Genomic DNA, 19,187 nt, shown 5'->3' with positions numbered 1-19,187 from the left:
GAAATTCCCCAAAAAGGTATAAAAGGAACATTTTCAAATTCTCTCTAACCACTTTCCTCTATTCTTCTCCTGAGATAGTAAACATAAGCAGAAAAATTACATCCTGCCACATCTTATATGCTCATCCAAATATATACATAGATGTTTTTATGAATACATACATATTTTTGTCACAAATAATTGTTTGCACGTTACTCTATAATGTGGATCAATACATAAAAAATGTCTGCCTTGCTTAATACATATAAAAATAGCTTTGCCTCACTAGTTGCTTAATATCTCAGAGTATGTGATCCACTCATTATCCAACCATTTCTTTAGCTGTTTGAAATTTGCTAACCATTTTCCACTCCCACAATGCTGCAATAAATATTGTTTATATGTGTGTACATATATATAATTTACATATATGTAATTTATATGTGTGTATGTGTATATATATGTGTGTGTGTATATGTGTGTGTATATATATATATATAAAATCTAGACCTAGTACTTCTTTAATTAAAATAACAGAGACTTCCAAATAATCAGGATGAGTAAAAATGTATACTTCTATGAATGTTACCATATTCTCAAAATTTTAAGAGTTCGCAATTTCCATTTAAAATATATGAAAGCTTGAATTTCTTGTACCTTGAAAACACTGGAAATTTTCAAAAATTTTCTGTCTGTATACCACTTTATAACAATGAGTATCATATCTGCCTTTTTGTGTTTGTTATTCTGATTTCACATATTTCTAAAGATACTTGTTTTAAGAATTAAATATATGCCAAATACCAAGAAAAAAAGCAGAAAAAATATAAGCAATGTGACAATTGAAAATAGCACTGAAATAATTATAGAATATGTATCTTTAATATTTATTAATATGAAAGTATATTTCCTGTGAAGGATTTATTTCTTCCACTAGTGCAAGACTACCAGCTTCATTAAATAAATAAAATCTTTATCTTTGCTGCTTCTTTTGTTTTTTATTCTCTATAACTGAGCCTCCTTTCTTCACGAGTCAACCCATCTCAGGTACACGGAAACCTCTGCACTCAACTTTGTGGATTCTTCCTGGCATACTGGAATTAGCTTGGACTGACCTCAGGAACTCAATTCCAGCTGCTGCTAATAGCGAACCTCTAGGGTTTTACTTACATCAACCTTAGCTAAACTTGACTCTTTAGGGCTTAGTGCACAGAGCCTCAAGTTTTGGTCTCCAGAAAAACAAGCAGAGAAGTGTTTGTTATTGTTTTTTGTTGATTGTTTTTCAATACCACAGATTGAACCTACTTTCTAAACTACTGAAACGAAGGCTTTAGGGGTAGAATGTAGTCCTATAGCTTTTGAAAATATTATGAGATTGATAGCTGCTTTGATATTTGTGTGACCATACTCGTTAATTATAAACGCTCTGTGCTGTCTTATGCCTCACACTTACAACTACTATATAACTTATTCATTCATGAACACAATTTTATGCATTATCTATTAAAGACTAAAGGGAGCTTTTGTCTTTTTAAGTTTCACACAAGAATGGTTCTCAAGCTCTTTGTGGTGGAAGACAAGTTTTTGTTCTTAATCTTTTAAGGTTCCAATTCATCACTGGCCTATACATGCTGTTCACATTCCATGTCATTCAGCGCATACGTTCAACCACACCTGAGGCAGTCTATAACAAGAAGACTCATTTGGATATTTCTGCAATGTGCTTCTCAAGGGTCACTCTCAATTTCTGTCCTTCTCTCCTTGTTGACGCTTGACAATTCAAGCATTAGTACTAGGGGCCACACCCCACACTGGGAGTCACACACCATGAAGAATGTCTGAACTGAAAGGTTTGCTAACCTAAACCCCTCTGTTTACCTTAAAACATCTGTCTGCTTTACTTTCCTCCTTGTTATTACCTTCTATCCCTTTTTCTATCCTTATTCAAATTCCCCTCACGTAATATAGAATTAAACAATTATACTGAAAATAAAAATTTGGTAAGATAATACAGAAAATCTGAGTAGAAAACAACAATAGCAACCTCCCAACCCAGAAAATTATATTCTTCTACCAATTCCTCTCTACTGATTACAAACAAACATATATAAATATATAATTTATAGTGTTTAGTGTTCTCCGGCTAGACATAGAAATGAAACCCCATTCGCAAGCTAAAAATATTCAACAATTAATATATATAATAGATTTGTTAGGACTATAGGAGCCAGTGATAAATGAAAGGGATTCATGGCTGCCAGGTTTTACATCTAACTTGTAGAGTTTTCTTTTTTTTTTTTTTTTAATAGAAGCTGATTCTCCCAGTAAGATGTTTGTATGACAAAGACACTCAAGGGGAGAATAGAGAATGTAGGATGTAAAAGCATTATAGCATATTAGCTTTTCTCTATGATGGTTATAAAACCTAACTGCACAAAAATACATAGCTTACACTCTATTATTAGTAGTATAGGAATTATTATTTTTTCCTTTTTAAAAATCTTGTATAAACCCTTACATATTTCCTAGTTTACTGATGATTCCTGGTACATGCTCAGTGACTGAATATTTACATTAGACAACAAATATCTACTAACTTTGTAGAAGATACCCATTGTTGCCTATGCAAAACTTTTCCTCTATTCCTTTTTTTTTTTTTTTTTGAGACGGAGTCTCACTCTGTCGCCCAGGCTGGAGTGCAGTGGCTGGATCTCAGCTCACTGCAAGCTCCGCCTCCCGGGCTGACGCCATTCTCCTGCCTCAGCCTCCCGAGCAGCTGGGACTACAGGCGCCCGCCGCCTCGCCCGGCTAGTTTTTTTTTTTTTTTTTTTTTTTTTTTGTATTTTTTAGTAGAGATGGGGTTTCACCGGTTTAGCCAGGATGGTCTCGATCTCCTGACCTCGTGATCCGCCCGTCTCGGCCTCTCAAAGTGCTGGGATTACAGGCTTGAGCCACCGCGCCCGGCTCCTCTATTCCCTTTACCTAAACCCTAATTGCACTGAGATAGATATTTTTCTCTTAGAGAAATTTAAATCAAATGTGGGAATCCTTTGTTAATGCTTAATGGTGGGTATATGATGTAGTTTTGCCTTATGAACGGTAATAGGAAAAAGGGGGTCTTCAAGGGTTTCTAAGAAAGGATTACTAACTTTTAAAGAAGGGACACTTTGGCAAAAACAGATTTTTTTTTCACTTAATATTTTAAAATTTGCAGTCTATAAATACAACTGTGATTTCTCAAGAAGAAATAACAACATACTAACTATGGCATAAAAAAAACTGTGGCAAAACTAGGTTTTTGATTACCTCATTTTACCAGTTAACCAACTCCAGAGCTGCTTTATTCCTGGACTTTATATGAGTGAATTAGTGTTTTGTCCTATTGCTTAATTAGGTTGCAACTAAAATCATCCATACTCATCAGTACATTCTGCATCGTGGAAAAAATATTTGAAACAGATACCATCTGGAACTTCTTTTTTTATTATACTTTAAGTTCTAGGGTACATGTGCACTAAGTGCAGGTTTGTTACATATGTATACATGTGCCATGTTGGTGTGCTGCACCCATTAACTTCGTCATTTACATTAGGTATATTTCCTAATGCTACCCCTCCCTCCTCCCTCTACCACACGACAGGACCCGGTGTGTGATGTTCTCCTTCCTGTATCCAAGTGTTCTCATTGTTCAGTTCCCACCTATGAGTAAGAACATGTGGTGTTTGACTTTTTGTCCTTGCGATAGTTCACTGAAAATAATGGTTTCCAGCTTCATCCATGTCCCTACAAAGGACATGAACTCATTTTTTATTATGGCTACATAGTATTTCATGGTGTATATGTGCCACGTTTTCTTAATCCAGCCCATCATTGATGGACATTTGGGTTGGTTCCAAGTCTTTGCTATTGTGAATAGTGCCGCAATAAACATACGTGTGCATGTGTCTCCACGGCAACATGATTTATAATCCTTTGGGTATATACCCAGTAATGGGATGGCTGGGTCAAATGGTATTTTTAGTTCCAGATCCTTGAGGAATCACCACACTGTCTTCCACAATGGTTCAACTAGTTTACACTCCTACCAACAGTGTAAAAGTGTTACTACGTCTCCACTTCCTCTCCAACACCTGTTGTTTCCTGACTTTTAAATGGTCGCCATTCTAACTGGTGTGAGATGGTATCTCATTGTGGTTTTGATTTGCATTTCTCTGATGGCCAGTGATGATGAGCATTTTTTCATGTGTCTGTTGGCTGCATAAACGTCTTCTTTTGAGAAGTGTCAGTTCATATCCTTCGTCCGCTTTTTGATGGGGTTGTTTTTTTCTTGTAAGTTTGTTTGAGTTCTTTGGATTCTGTTTATTAGCCCTTTGTCAGATGAGTAGATTGCAAAGAAATATATTTTCTAAGACTTTTGAGACCTGAGATTCTATACTACCTAGCAATATTTGTGATTCTAATTAACTGTGAGAAATCTTATTAAGAAATGTATTTTACACCACACCTGTTTAATGGATTTTAGTGTTTCAGATTAAGAAAGGTATGCTTTCTTTAAGAAACAATTTATAGTGTCAACTTTCTTACCTACTCTGACATTTTACACTTTATAATTACTGGCAAAATTCTCAGTTGTGATATTCTGAAATATTTGTAGATATGTACTCCAAACACTAAAAATTTGCCTTTAGGTAGTATGCAGGATTGGACACCTACTCTCTATATATGTCCAAATAAAAGGAACAGTATTAAAACCGCTAACATTTTTTCATTTATCTTTCCAAGCATGAGCTTGAAGATTTAAAACCCTCAAGTTATTTCCCAATATGTGCAGTAAATTATTCCCTTTGTAACCTGTTACATTTGATTAATGTTGATTGAATAGATCAATTTTATTTATTTTAATGCATGCCTTCATAGAACATTACAAGTAAATGGCTTTCAAAGTTCAGCTTAACCCTGGTAGCACTGGGCATTTCCAAGGGACTTTCAGCAGTAATTTAGGATGAGCTTTCCTAATAACTGTTTTCAGAATCCATTAAAGTCCAAAGAGAGTTTTGCGTAGATGCAAACTATCATCACATTACATAGTGAACACTCATCAGAAACAAAAGCCAAACCCTGTAGCTGGGATTCTCCCTCTGGGCAATAAACTGTTTAATGAAACTATAAAGAAATATATCTCATATAAACCTTAAAATTTCTGACCAAACTACAGACTTACGGAACAGTAACCCTGTTTAAACTTAGTTTGAAAATATAATCCATTTTTATATAACCAACATTATTGCTAATTACTGCTAAATCCTAATCTGATATTGAGATGTAATATCAAGAAATATGAATTATAACTAGGACTGAAGACACTGAGAAGCAACACCAGAATGCAAATTTCAGAAGTTCTAGATGCATCTATTTGATTCTTCTCTATTTTCTTCTTTAGTAATCTTGCTAGCAGTCTAACAATATTGTTGATCTTTTCAAAAAACCGGCTCCTGGATTCATAGATTTTTTGAAGGGTTTTTTGTGTCTCTATCTCCTTCGGTTCTGCTCTGATCTTAGTTATTTCTAGAAGACAAGGATAAATTCCTGGACACATACACCCTCCTAAGACTAAACCAGGAAGAAGTTGAATCCCTGAATAGACCAATAGGAGGTTCTGAAATTGAGGCAATAATTAATAGCCTACCAACCAAAAAATTCCGGGACCAGATGGATTCACAGCTGATTTCTACCAGAGGTACAAAGAGGAGCTGGGACCATTCCTTCTGAAACTATTCCAATCATTAGAAAAAGACGGAATCCTCCCTAACTCATTTTATGAGGCCAGCATCATCCTGATACCAAAGCCTGGCAGAGACACGACAAAAAACGAGAACTTTAGACCAATATCCCTGATGAACATCGATGCAAAAATCCTCAATAAAATACTGGCAAACCAAATCCAGCAGTACATGAAAAAGCTTATCCACCGTGATCAAGTTGGCTTCATCTCTGGGATGCAAGGCTGGTTCAACATATGCAAATCAATAAATGTAATCCAGCATATAAACATAACCAAAGACAAAAAACACATGATTATCTCAATAGATGCAGAAAAGGCCTCTGACAAAATTCAACAGCTCTTCATGCTAAAAACTCTCAATAAATTAGGTATTGATGGAATGTATCTCAAAATAATAAGAACTATTTATGACAAACCCACAGCCAATATCATACTGAATGGGTAAAAACTGGAAGCATTCCCTTTGAAAACTGGTGCAATGCAGGGATGCTCTCTCTCACCACTCTTATTCAACAAGTTCTGGCCAGGGCAATCAGGCAAGATAAAGAAATAAAAGGTATTCAATTAGGAAAAGAGGAAGTCAAATTATCCGTGTTTGCAGATGACATAATTGTATATTTAGAAAACTGCATCATGTCAGCCCAGAATCTCCTTAAGCTGATGAGCAACTTCAGCAAAGTCTCAGGATGCAAAATCAATGTGCAACAATCATAAGCATTCTTATACACCAATAACAGACAGACAGAGAGCCAAATCATGAGTGAACTCCCATTCACAATTGCTTCAAAGATAATAAAATACCTAGGAATCCAACTTACAAGGGATGTGAAGGACCTCTTCAAGGAGAACTATAAACCACTGCTCAAGGAAATAAAAGAGGACACAAACAAATGGAAGAACATTCCATGCTCATGGACAGGAAGAATTAATATTGTGAAAATGGCCATACTGCCCAAGGTACTTTATAGATTCAATGCAATTCCCATCAAGCTACCAATGACTTTCTTCATAGAATTGGAAAAAACTACTTTAAAGTTCATATGGAACCATAAAAGAGCCTAAATTACCAAGACAATCCCAAGCCAAAAGAACAAAGCTGGAGGCATCACTCTGACTTCATACTATACTACAAGACTACAGTAACCAAAACAGCATGGCACTGGTACCAAAACAGAGATATAGACCAATGGAACAGAACAGAGCCCTCAGAAATAACACCACACACCTACAGCCATCTGATCTTTGACAAACCTGACAAAAACAAGAAATGGGGAAAGGATTTGCTGTTTAATAAATGATGCTGGGAAAACTGGCTAGTCATATGTAGAAAGCTGAAACTGAATCTCTTCCTTACACCTTTTACAATAATCAATTAGAGATGGATTAGAGACTTAAATGTTAGACCTAAAACCAAAAAAAAAAAAAAAAAAAAAACCCTAGAAGAAAACCTAGGCAATACCATTTAGGACATAGGCATGGGCAAGGACTTCATGTCTAAAATACAAAAAGCGCAGAAAAAAACAAAATTGACAAATGGGATCTAATTAAACTAAAGAGCTTCTGCACAGCAAAAGAAACTACCATCAGAGTGAACAGGCAACCTACAGAATGGGAGAAAAATTTCACAATCTACTCACCTAACAAAGGGCTAATATCCAGAACCTACAAAGAACTTAAACAAATGTACAAGAAAAAACAACCCCATCAAAAAGTGGGCAAGAATATGAACACACACTTCTCAAAAGAAGACATTTATGCAGCCAACAGACACATGAAAAAATGCTCATCATCACTCGCCATCAGAGAAATGCAAATCAAAACCACAATGAGATACCATCTCACACCAGTTAGAATGGCAATCATTTAAAAGTCAGGAAACAACAGGTGCTAGAGAGGATATAGAGAAATAGGAATATTTTTACACTGTTGCTGGGAGTGTAAACTAATTCAACCATTGTGGAAGACAGTGTGGCGATTCCTCAAGGATCTGGAACTAGAAATACCATTTGACCCAGCCATCCCATTACTGGGTATATACCTAAAGGATTATAAATCATGCTGCTATAAAGACACATGCACAGGTATGTTTATTGTGGCACCATTCACAACAACAAAGACTTGGAACCAACTGAAAAGTCCATCAATGATAGACTGGATTAAGAAAATGTGGCACATATACACCATGGAATACTATGCAGTCATAATAAAGGATGAGTTCATGTCCTTTGTAGGGACATGGATGAAGCTGGAAACCATCATTCTCAGCAAACTATCACAAGGACAAAAAGCCAAACACTGCATGTTCTCACTCATAGGTAAGAATTGAACAACGAGAACACTTGGACACAGGAAACGGAACATCACACACTGGGGCCTGTTTTATGGTAGGGGGAGGGGGAAGGGATAGCATTAGGAAATATACCTAATGTAAATGATGAGTTAATGGGTGCAGCACACCAACATCCACATGTATACATATGTAACAACCTGCACGTTGTGCACCTGTACCCTAGAAAGTATAATTAAAAAAAGAACATATGATATTTCAGATAAAGTCCCTAAGCATAATCATATTACAGTCTGATTAAACAGAGATATGCTTTGAGACACATTCAGGTGCAACATAAAAGAGAAAAATTGAAATTCAGCATCATAGTATACGTTTTGTTAAATATAGGTGAAAACTAATATGTGGACGTGTGTGAGCATTCATGTGTCTCCCATAAACTCCCTTACAGATTATATCCAAAGCAACTGTCAGACCAAACTCTACTAAACATGCAGATGCTTAAAACAGGCAAAAACCAATGTAGCCATCACTTTTGTAAGTTAAGCCACATTCAGGCTCATCTAAGTCACTCTGCATAGAAGACTGACCTGAGGCAAATGTGACAGTTTTTTAATGGCAGGACTGAGCTCATGATTAGTCAGACTGAGACAACTAAGAAATTCTCCAAATGAGTGGCTCAGCACAGGGCTGTTGATCAATCAAGCTAAGCAGTCAATGTTGAAGGTGCTATAGGACTCACGTTTTGTTCATTCAGAGGGAGTTTCCAGGAATTCTTTTGAGCTAATCATTATATCTTGTATGCAACATATTGCATCAATTGTGACCCAAATTCTAAAAATTTTAACCTATTTCGTAAGACCTTTCCTTCTCCAAATAAAACCATCATCTAATCTTTACTATTTTAGTTAGAAAGCCTTCTGGTATTGATATAAGAATATAAGAAAGGTGGTCTGAAACCTGTTCTAGGCCAGGACTGACAACTTTATTCTGAAAAGAAATCAGCATTTCTGATGGAATGCTTAAGTAATTTACTGAAGAATTTTATTGGGAACAAGATTTGTTCTGAGAATAATGGAAAAAAGTTTATACTCACCCCTAGCTGGCTGTTAGTGAACTCTAGTGACTCATCAGGCTTTTGTTTTCCTCTTTATACTATTTATTACATTTCCTATAAAAATCTCCTAATCAGAATTAGTCTTTCAGGTAGTCTAGTAGAGACCTTTTACTTTCCAAGTAATATTGTAATAAAAAATTAATGCATGTGTATTAGTCTGTTTCCATGTGGTTATGATGAAATACCAGAGATTGAAAATTTAAATGAAAGAAGTTTAATTGACTTACAGTACAGCATGTCTGAGAAGGCCTCAGGAAACTTACCATCATGGCAGAAGGTGAAGGGGAGTAAGGCACCTTTTTCACAAGATGGCAAGAGAGAGAAGTGCAGAGTGAAGAGGAAAAAAATCCCTTACAAAACCATCAGATCTAATGAAACCTCACTCATTATGAGAACAACATGGGGAACTGCCACCATGATCTACTCACCTCCCAGGAAGTCCCTCCCCCAACATATGGGGATTACAATTCAGGTAACAATTAAAGATGAGATTTGGTAGGGACACAGAGCCAGACCACATCATTCTGCCCCTGGTTCCTTTCAACTCTCATGTTTCTCACATTTCAAACACAATTGTACATTCCCAACAGTTCCCCAAATTAATTTCAGCATTAACCAAAAGGTTAAGTCCACAGTACTATCTGAGACAAGGCAAGACCCTTCCACCTATCAGCCTTTTAAAAGCAAGTTAATTACTTCCAAGATATAATGGGGGTGCAGGAATTGGATAAATGTACCAATCTCAAATGGGATAAATTGACCAAAACAAAGAGGCTACAGGCCCCATGCAAATGCATAATCCAATAGGGCAGTCATTTAAACCTTAAAATTCCAAAATGATCTCCTTTGACTCCATGTCTCAGATCCAGGTCACGCTGATGTAAGAGGTGGGTTCCCATGGCCTTGGGCAGCTCTGTCTCCGTGGCTTTGCATGATATAGCCCCCCTTCTGGCTGCTTTCATGGGCTGGCATTGAATGCCTGCAGCTTTTCCAGGTTCATAGTGCAAACTCTCCGTGGACGTACCATTTTGCAGCCTGGAAGATGGTGGCCCTCTTCTCACAACTGCACTAGACAGTGCACCAGTGGGGACTCTGTGCCAGGTGTCCTTCCCTTACACGTTATTCTAGCAGAGGTTCTCGTTGAGGGCTCCACCCCTGAAGCAGACTTCTGCCTAGATATCTAGGCATTTCCATATATACTCTGTTATCTAGGCCCAGGTTTCCAAACCTAAATCCTTGTCTTCTGTACACCCACAGGACTGACACTACGAAGCTGCCAAGGCTTACACCCTCTGAAGCTAGGGCCTGAACTGTACCTTAGCCCCTTTTAGCCATAACTGAAATGGGACATATGACATGAAGTCCAAGGCTGCACACAGCAGTGGGTCCTGGACCTTACCCATGAAACATTTTTTCCCTCCTAGGCCTCCAGGCCTGTGATCTGAGGGGCTGCCACAAAGGTCTTTGATATCCCTTGGAGATATTCTCCCCATTGTCTTGGTGATTAATATTTGACTCCTTGTTATTTATGCAAATTTCTGAAGCTGGCTTGATCTTCTCCCCAGAAAATGGTTTTTTCTTTTCTACTGCATTGTCAGACTGCCGATTTTTCAAACTTTTATGCTCTGTCACCTCTTCAGTGTTTTGCTGCTTAGAAATTTCTTCTGCCAGATACCCTAAATCATCTCTCTCAAGTTCAACATTCCACAGATCTCTAGGGTAGAAGCAAAACATTGCCAGTCTCTTTGCTAATTGCTAAAGCATAGCAAGAAACAGCTTTATTCCAGTTCCCAACAAGTTTATCAACTGCATCTGAGACCACCCCAGCCTGGACTTTATTTGACTCCATGACTCTTACATCCATATCACTATTGGCATTTTGGTCAAAGCCATTCAAAAATTCTCTAGGAATTTCCGATCTTTTCCACATCTTCCTGTCTTCTTCTGAGTCCTTGAAACTGTTCCGCCCTCTGCCCGTTACCCAGTTACAAAGTCGTTACACATTCTAGGTATCTTATATCAATGCCCCACTAGCTTGGTGCCAAATTAATGCATTAGTATGTTCTCACATTGCTATTAAAAATACCTGAGACTGGGTAATTTATAAAGGAAAGAGGTTTGATTGACTCACAGTTCAACATAGATGGTAAGGCCTCAGGAAACTTACTATCATGGCAGAAGGTGAAAGGTAAGCAAGGCGCCTTCTTCACAATGCAGGAGAAGTGAGAAGTGCAGAAAGAAGTGGGGAAAGCCCCTTATCAAACTGTCAGATCTCATGTGAGCTATGATGAGAACAGCATGGAGAACTGCCACCATGATCTAATCACCTCCCACGAGGTTCCTGCCCCATACATGGTGATGACAATTCAGATTACAATTCAAAATGAGATTTGTGTGGGGACACAGAACCAGACCATATCATTTCACCTGCAGCCCCCGTCAAATCCCATCTTTCTCACATTTCAAAACACAATTATGCCTTCCCTACAGTTTCCCAAAGTCTTAACTCATTTGAGGATTAATCCAAAAGTCCAAGTCCATATTTTCACCTGAAACAAGGTAAGTCCCTTCCCCCTATAAGCCTGTAAAATCAAGTGTAAGTTAGTTACTTCTGAGATATAATGGGGCTGTAAGCATTAGATCAATGCACCCATTCCAAATGGAAGAAATTGGCCAAAACAAAGGTTCTACAAGCCCCATGCAAGTTCTTAATCCAATAGGGCAGTCATTAAACCTTAAAGTTCAAAAATGATCTCCTTTGACTCCATTTCTCACACTCAAGTCACACTAATGCAAGAGGTGGGTTCCCACAACCTTGGGCAGCATGCTCATGAATAAATTGAGATGTTTTCTTTGCCAGAGTTAATGATGGCTGAACTACTTATAGTAGCTGCCCTTACAGTGTGATCGTTTTATTAAATTACTACCTTTGGAGTACAAATTACTAATTAGAACAACTAATTGTCCAGAGCATATTGTTTAATCTAGCTAAAAAAAAAAAAAAAAAAAAAAAAAAAAAAAAAGAGTATTTCAATGTCTATGTCAGAACATTTAAATTATATAGACTTTTGCTTATAGAAAGATGAAGCATACATAGTTTTTTCCATACTTCTAGGTAACTACAACTAGAAATCCTGGACATTATATATAAAACCAATATATAAGAATTCTGAGGTGGAGAGGAAAGATAAAGACTGACTAGGGATCTCAGAACCCCAGGAATAATGGTGGTACATTTGCTGGGTTTTCTCTTTGCCTCACATGACCCAGATTGGGTGCCAGATAAGCCAATAACCTGAAAACACTTTTGGGCACATGTGTGCACACATACACATACACACGCACACACACAAATACACAACCCCTGTTCTCTCTAGCCAAAAGACCAGAAAGGGAGTAGCCTAGGAGGGCATAAAACACTTAGAAATACTGGCCCTAAGCCAGCTAAACACTACAAAAAACAAATGGTGGTCTCACTGATACCCCAACAGCAAATGCTGATCAGAGAGACTAAATTTACACCCTCACGAGACTGTAAAAAGGCACCCCAAAGACCTGTCGTCATGGTATATCAGTGACGACTGTGTGGGGAGCATAGACTGTCATTCCTGCCGAGCAGTAATAAGGCCACACTCTGCAGTGTCATCAGAGACCACATGAGGAACCTGCATTTCCACTCCCGCCAGGCAGTAACATAGGTGGCTCTTTCTCTTCCTGTGGCAGTGATGTAAGAGGAGGCTAAATTGAAAGGTCAGACTTTCACCTCAATTTAACAGTGATGAAGTCGCTACCTGATATGGTATGACTCTGTGTCCCCACCCAAATCTCATCTCGTAGGTCCCATAATTCCCATGTGTTGCGGGATTGACCTGGTGGGAGATGATAGAACCATAGAGGAGTTTCATTTCTCATGCTGTTCTCGTGATAGTGAATGAGTATCATGAAATATGATGGTTTTGAAGCAGGAGTTTCTCTGACCAAGCTCTCTCTTTGAATGCTGCCATCCATGTAAGATGTGACTTGCTCCTCCTTGCCTTCAGCCATAATTGTGAGGCCTCCCCAGTCACGTGGAACTGTTAAGTCCAAAAACCTCTTTCTTTTGTAAATGCCCAGTCTTGGATATGTCTTTATCAGCAGCGTGAAAACAGAATAATACACTCCCACTCCCCTGTGGTGTTAGTGAAGGCAACATGGGCATTAGGAAGAAGTCAAGCCTCCTACCCTCCCATCCAGGGCAGTATCAGTAAGACCTAGTGGGAACTAGCACTCCCTACAAACACCTAGCAGAGAAAAGGAACTACAGACCTCATTAATAATAGGGATCAAGCAGGAAGTCTGGACTTGTACCCTCATTTGGCAGTAAGAAAGTAGCTCACTTTTTCCTTTGTCAGATGGTAACAGAAAAAAGTCAGGTAAGACAGAAAGTTTGCATGTGATCCGAGTCTCACAGTGCTCAAAATGTTCAGGTTTCAATGGAAAAGTATTTGCCACATTAAGAAGCAAGAAGATGTCAAGATGAGTTTAAATAGATAGTCAAAACATGTCAAAAATGAAGTGACAGAGATGTTAGAAATATTTTAAAGTAGCCATCATAAAAGATATTCCAAAACACTATAGATATGTCGAAATGGAATTGTGAAGCTTGATTTGGGTTACATACAGGAAGGCAAGCCAACAAACAAAATAGAGAAACAAAAACCAGAGTAAACAAGCAAATGCCAAAATTGGGCTCCACCGAGTTAGCCCAAATAAATCAATAATTACTTTAAATGTAAATAGTCTAAATAAACCAACTAAAACACAAAAATAGGCAGAATGAACTAAAAAATAAGACTGCACTTAATATTATGTTGCCTAAAAGAATCTCACTACAAATAAAAAAAGGGAGGCAGGTTGGAAGTTAAAGGATTGAAAAGGCATGCCATGAAAACATTAATCAAAAGAAAGCCAGAGACGCTATATTAACATCAGATAAAGAAGACTACAGAACAAAAAAAATTATCAGAGAGGGATATATCATAACAATAAAAGCATCAACCTGTCAAGAACATACAGTAACCTTATACATGTATGCAACAAACAACAGAGTTGCAAAATATGTGACACAAAAAAGGAACTTGAAATAAATTAGACAAATTCACAATAGTAGCTGCAGATTTCAATACCTTTCTTTCAGCAATTAATAAATTAACTAGACAGAAATTCAGCCATGACAATAAAAGGAGTCAGGAACACCATCAACCAAGAGTACCTAATGAACATCTATAGAATGTTCACCAAAAATAGCAAAAAGTTCATCATTTTCAAGGGCCCACAAACATATACCAAAAAAAAAAAAAAAAAAAGAAAAGAAAAACTATATCCTGGGCGATAAAACAAATCTCAATACATTTAAAAGACGTCAAATTATATAGAGTGTATTCCCTGACTACAGAGAAATCAAACTAAATATTAACAGCAGGGAACTCTTAAAATACTTAAAATTAAACAACATTCCTAAATAATCTATAGGCCAAAGAGAAAAACACAAAGGAAATAAACATATATAAATAAATGAACATAAAAATACAATATATAAAATTTGTGGAAAGCAATTAAGGCACTGTTAAGAGACATATTTATGGCACTATCTGCATATATTAGATAAGATTAAAACTCTCATATCAGTAATTTAAGCAACAAAAGAAACTTGAAAAATGAGTAAAAAATAAATCCAAAGCAAGCATGAAGAAGGAAGTATCAAAGAGCAGAAATGAATGAAATTGAAAAATTATTTCTTTGGAAAGTTCAATGAAATTGACCCAGAAAAATACCCACACAAATATATCCAGCAGATTTCTTACAAAGGCACAAAAAAACAATCAATATAGGAAAGGTAGCCTTTTCAACAAATGAAGGAAAAATAAAGAACCATGAAACTTTTGGAAAAAATGAGAAAATCTTTAGGAACTAATGCTAGGCAGAGTTCTTATATTTCGTAATCAAAAGTATAATCCTTAGAAAGCAAACTTGTTAAACTTGATTTCATTAAATTAAAACTTTTTCTCTGCCCAGGACACTGTTAAGAGAACAATATACAAGGTACAGATTACAGTGAAATAATGGCAAATAACATATCTGACAAAGAACTAATGACTAGAACACAGAAAGAAGAAAAATTCTAGTAGTAAAGAAATAATCTGATCAGAAAATGGACAGAGTATAGTGACATTTTCACAAAGAGGCTATACATAAGCACATGAGAAGGTGTTCAACATCACTAGCCATTAGTGAAATGCAAATTAAAACTATAAGGCCATATCATTACACATTTATCAGAATGGCTAAAGTAAAAAATTGTGACTACACCAATTCTGGTGAGCATGTGGGCAACTGGATCACACATACATTGTTGGTGGGAATGCAAAATGATATAGTCACTCTGTAAAACACTCTGACAGTTTCTTGAAAGTGTAAACCGTGGACTATGATATCCACTACCAATTGTATTCCTGGACATTTATCCCAGAGTGGTGAGAATTTGTGTTTATACAAAACTTGTATATAAATGTTTACAGCAGCTTTATTTGTAATAGTCAAATAAAACAGAAACATTCCAGATGTCCTTCAACAGGTAAACTCCTAAACAAACCATGGTATATCTACACTATGGAATACTACTAGCAAAAAAAGCCATTTAATCATTGATGCAGGCAACAGCTTGGCCAAGTCTCCAGAGAATTATGCTGAGTGAATAAAGAGTCAATTCCAAAAGATTTGTACTATGTAATTCCATTTACACAACACTTTTGAAATGACGAAATTACTGATATGAAGAACAACTGCCTAGGGTTACTGCACTTGAGTTGTAGGTGAGACTGAAGTTGCTGTGGCTATCATAGGGCCACAGGAGGAACCCTTGTGCCGATGGACATATTCTGCATATAATTATGCTCCTGTACCATAGTTTTGCAAGCTGTTGCCATTTAAAAAATTGGTTAATGTTACATAGGATCTTACTGTATTTTTAGCTAACAGCAGTATATGTCTCTAATTATCTCAAAGCCAATAATATAATTTAAAAGTAACTCTTAGATCATATAACAACACATACCAAATATTAAAGGTCTAAACTGTTATACACTCAGATAAACTGCAACTGACTTCAGTTTGAAAACATACCTAACTCCAGTCATGAACAGTAATAGTTTTTGTCTTTTTTCTCTGGATTTATTTAAAATATTGTCCTATTTGAAACACTGAAGTACACTTACTTTCCTTTTCTTTTTCTTTCTCTGGTTGTTAAGGGCATCACCACAAGTGTCCCTCATGTGGACCTTTTATAGCCACATCCACTTTGATCTCACATACACCCCTATGTAGTAATCCCAGGCAATTGTTCTTTAGTTCTATAATCTTGTCATTTTCCAAAATTGTTGTGTAAATGGAATTATACAGATTGCAATCATTCGGGATTGGTTTTTTTACTACTCAGCATAAATTTCTGGAAGTTAATTACCTCTGGTTAATCTTGGGCATTCAGGATTCCCTATGGTGCCTTTTCTTGGGGATGAGTAGGACCTATCTCCTCACTGCAAAAGCTGGTCATAACTAGTCTCATCTATTCTTCACTCATAAAACACGAGATTGTGTCTTAGAAGGTAACTAGGAAAATGGACATCAAAGCTAATTCATTCTAATATTTCCTTCATACCTGAAGGAAAGGGAGAAAGGCATCATTGTTTATTTGCTCAGAGTTCATTGTTTAGAGTTCAGTTTGTCACAGATAAGAATGCTGAATACTTATCTATTCAAGTACAGACTACATAGTTACCTGAAAATTCACAAAGTAAAATAATTTCATCAACACTTTAGATATTTGCTAATAGAAGGGTCACAACATACATTAAAATGTATATTTCCTTTATTACTGCATAGCAAAATAGTTTTAAGACCAAAAACCTAGTGACTTACATAACACTGTCTTGTCTACTTTCATGGTTCTGAATGCTGATAGGCTCAGCCTGCTAGGGTTGTTGGTTCAATAAATGAACAACCTCAAGTCAACCAAATACATTCTCATTTGAACACTTCCCTTCATTGCCTTCAGTGGCCAGCACTTGGTATTTGTTGAGTGAATTCAGGCATATATCTGAGGATAAATGGCTGTTGAAGCAGAAAAATCTTTCTGCTGTAGACCATCTCTGTGGTAGTCACAGTACGTAAGTAAACTAGTGATATAAATGGAGAAGTTGACTATTCCTATAAAGGTAAGTCCATGAGCTTTTCCTAACATTAAATATTTCTGTTCTATCATTAACGTGCATTGACTGTACCACCCAAAGAAAAAAACATGAATTTCATTATACTGTCTTTGTGTATACCTGTTAGTAAATACTTATTTACTTAGGAATCACTCACTAAAGCTGATGTCCAATCTTTATTGGGGGTGAAAAATTACTTAAACCCTTTAGAAGACTCCTGTTCTCATATATATCTGTGAAACACATCCTTGCTGACTGAGATTAGAAAGAAAAATAAGTCAAAAAATAAGGCTACTTCTCTAAATTTAACAGTTATCTTCAACAAAATAGTACAAAAATTGCCAGTTATTTTTAATTTTCCTGTAGAACACTAGTTCATCTTTTTACTTCCATCATCAAATCCGTTGAAAAAATACAACAAAAGTCACAAATTCTGGTGAAAATATACCTATATACCAATGAAAATGTAAAAAAAAAAAAAAATCAAATGGCAAAAGAAATACTATCTGAGTTTCAAGAGCACAGGCAGAAATTCTCCAATTATCTTCATCTTCATATGAAACATTTTGGTAATTTAAACTTAGAATTTAAACATGAAAGACATTGCTTCCTCCAGGTTTTCTAAACCAATGAGTATACGAAATTTAAATATTTCTTCACTTTCTAATCTTTGAAAATCTAATCAGGCAAATGTTTTTGTCCCAACATTATATTATCATATCAAAGAGATCTCATTGCCAGTTTTTCTACTATTCTAAGTTCAGTGACTTTTATATTAAACTTAAGCAAAATGTTACTTGCATGAGTGATTTTTACTTTCTAGTATCCCTTAGGTATACTCAAGACCTACTTTGTAATGTGAAGTAAAATATGAGGTACCATTATCTGAAATAATATTCAAATATATTAATTGCAAATTGATTTATTCAAAGTTTAAAATACACTATTGCTTTGCTGACTTCAGAATTCTCAGGAGAAGGCACTTATTTCCTCAACATACCTCTTAAGAAGATTTATATTAATGTTAGAAAATGAAAATAAATGATTAAGCAAAGAGTATACTTTCATTTGTAGAGAATAAAACCATGAGAAATGATTTCAAAGCATAAACTTTCAGCTACTAATTTATAAAAGACATATATCTCAGCAGATAACAGAAATTCTATAGAAATTATTTACACGTAAAAAAGTGGAAAATTGCGATTTAAATTTCTTATAAAATTCATAAATCATTGTAAGCAGTGTAAAGAATGACTTCTGATAAATTAAGCACTGATGACATTTGAAATGTCGGTACAGTTTGTCTCTCTATTGATAGAAACAATTTTCCATTGTTCCTGTTTAAAGCAATTACACCTAATAACAACTGAAGTCCATCTTTTCTGGACTTTAAGAGAAGTAAAACACATGTACTTATGATCTAGGGTCTTTATGGTTCTGCAATATCAAAGTTCTTAATGACAGTGTAGAACCATAAGTACCACAACTCATTGCGGGATACAGATTACAATATATTTGTGAATAATCATGTGTGTTTTAGAAGCTGACCCTCATATTAATGGTCTACAGTAATCTGCTTTTTAAATTCATTATAAAGATGTCTTCATGTGATGGTAGATTCAATTGCCAAAAATACCTTACCTTTTCAGAACACTTGTGTTTCTCTTTTTAAGGCTTACACAATTTAATCTATTCATATGGTCCTTTTGACAATTTGCCCCAGTGCTAATTGATGAACATTTTGTTCATTTTTATTATGTATGTTATTTTCATTGGTGT

This window comes from Macaca fascicularis, chromosome 12 (genome assembly GCF_037993035.2).
Source record: "Macaca fascicularis isolate 582-1 chromosome 12, T2T-MFA8v1.1".
NCBI classification, from domain to species: Eukaryota; Metazoa; Chordata; class Mammalia; order Primates; family Cercopithecidae; genus Macaca; species Macaca fascicularis.
The sequence above is the reverse complement of the archived record's forward strand: the minus strand, read 5'-3'. Positions refer to the sequence as shown.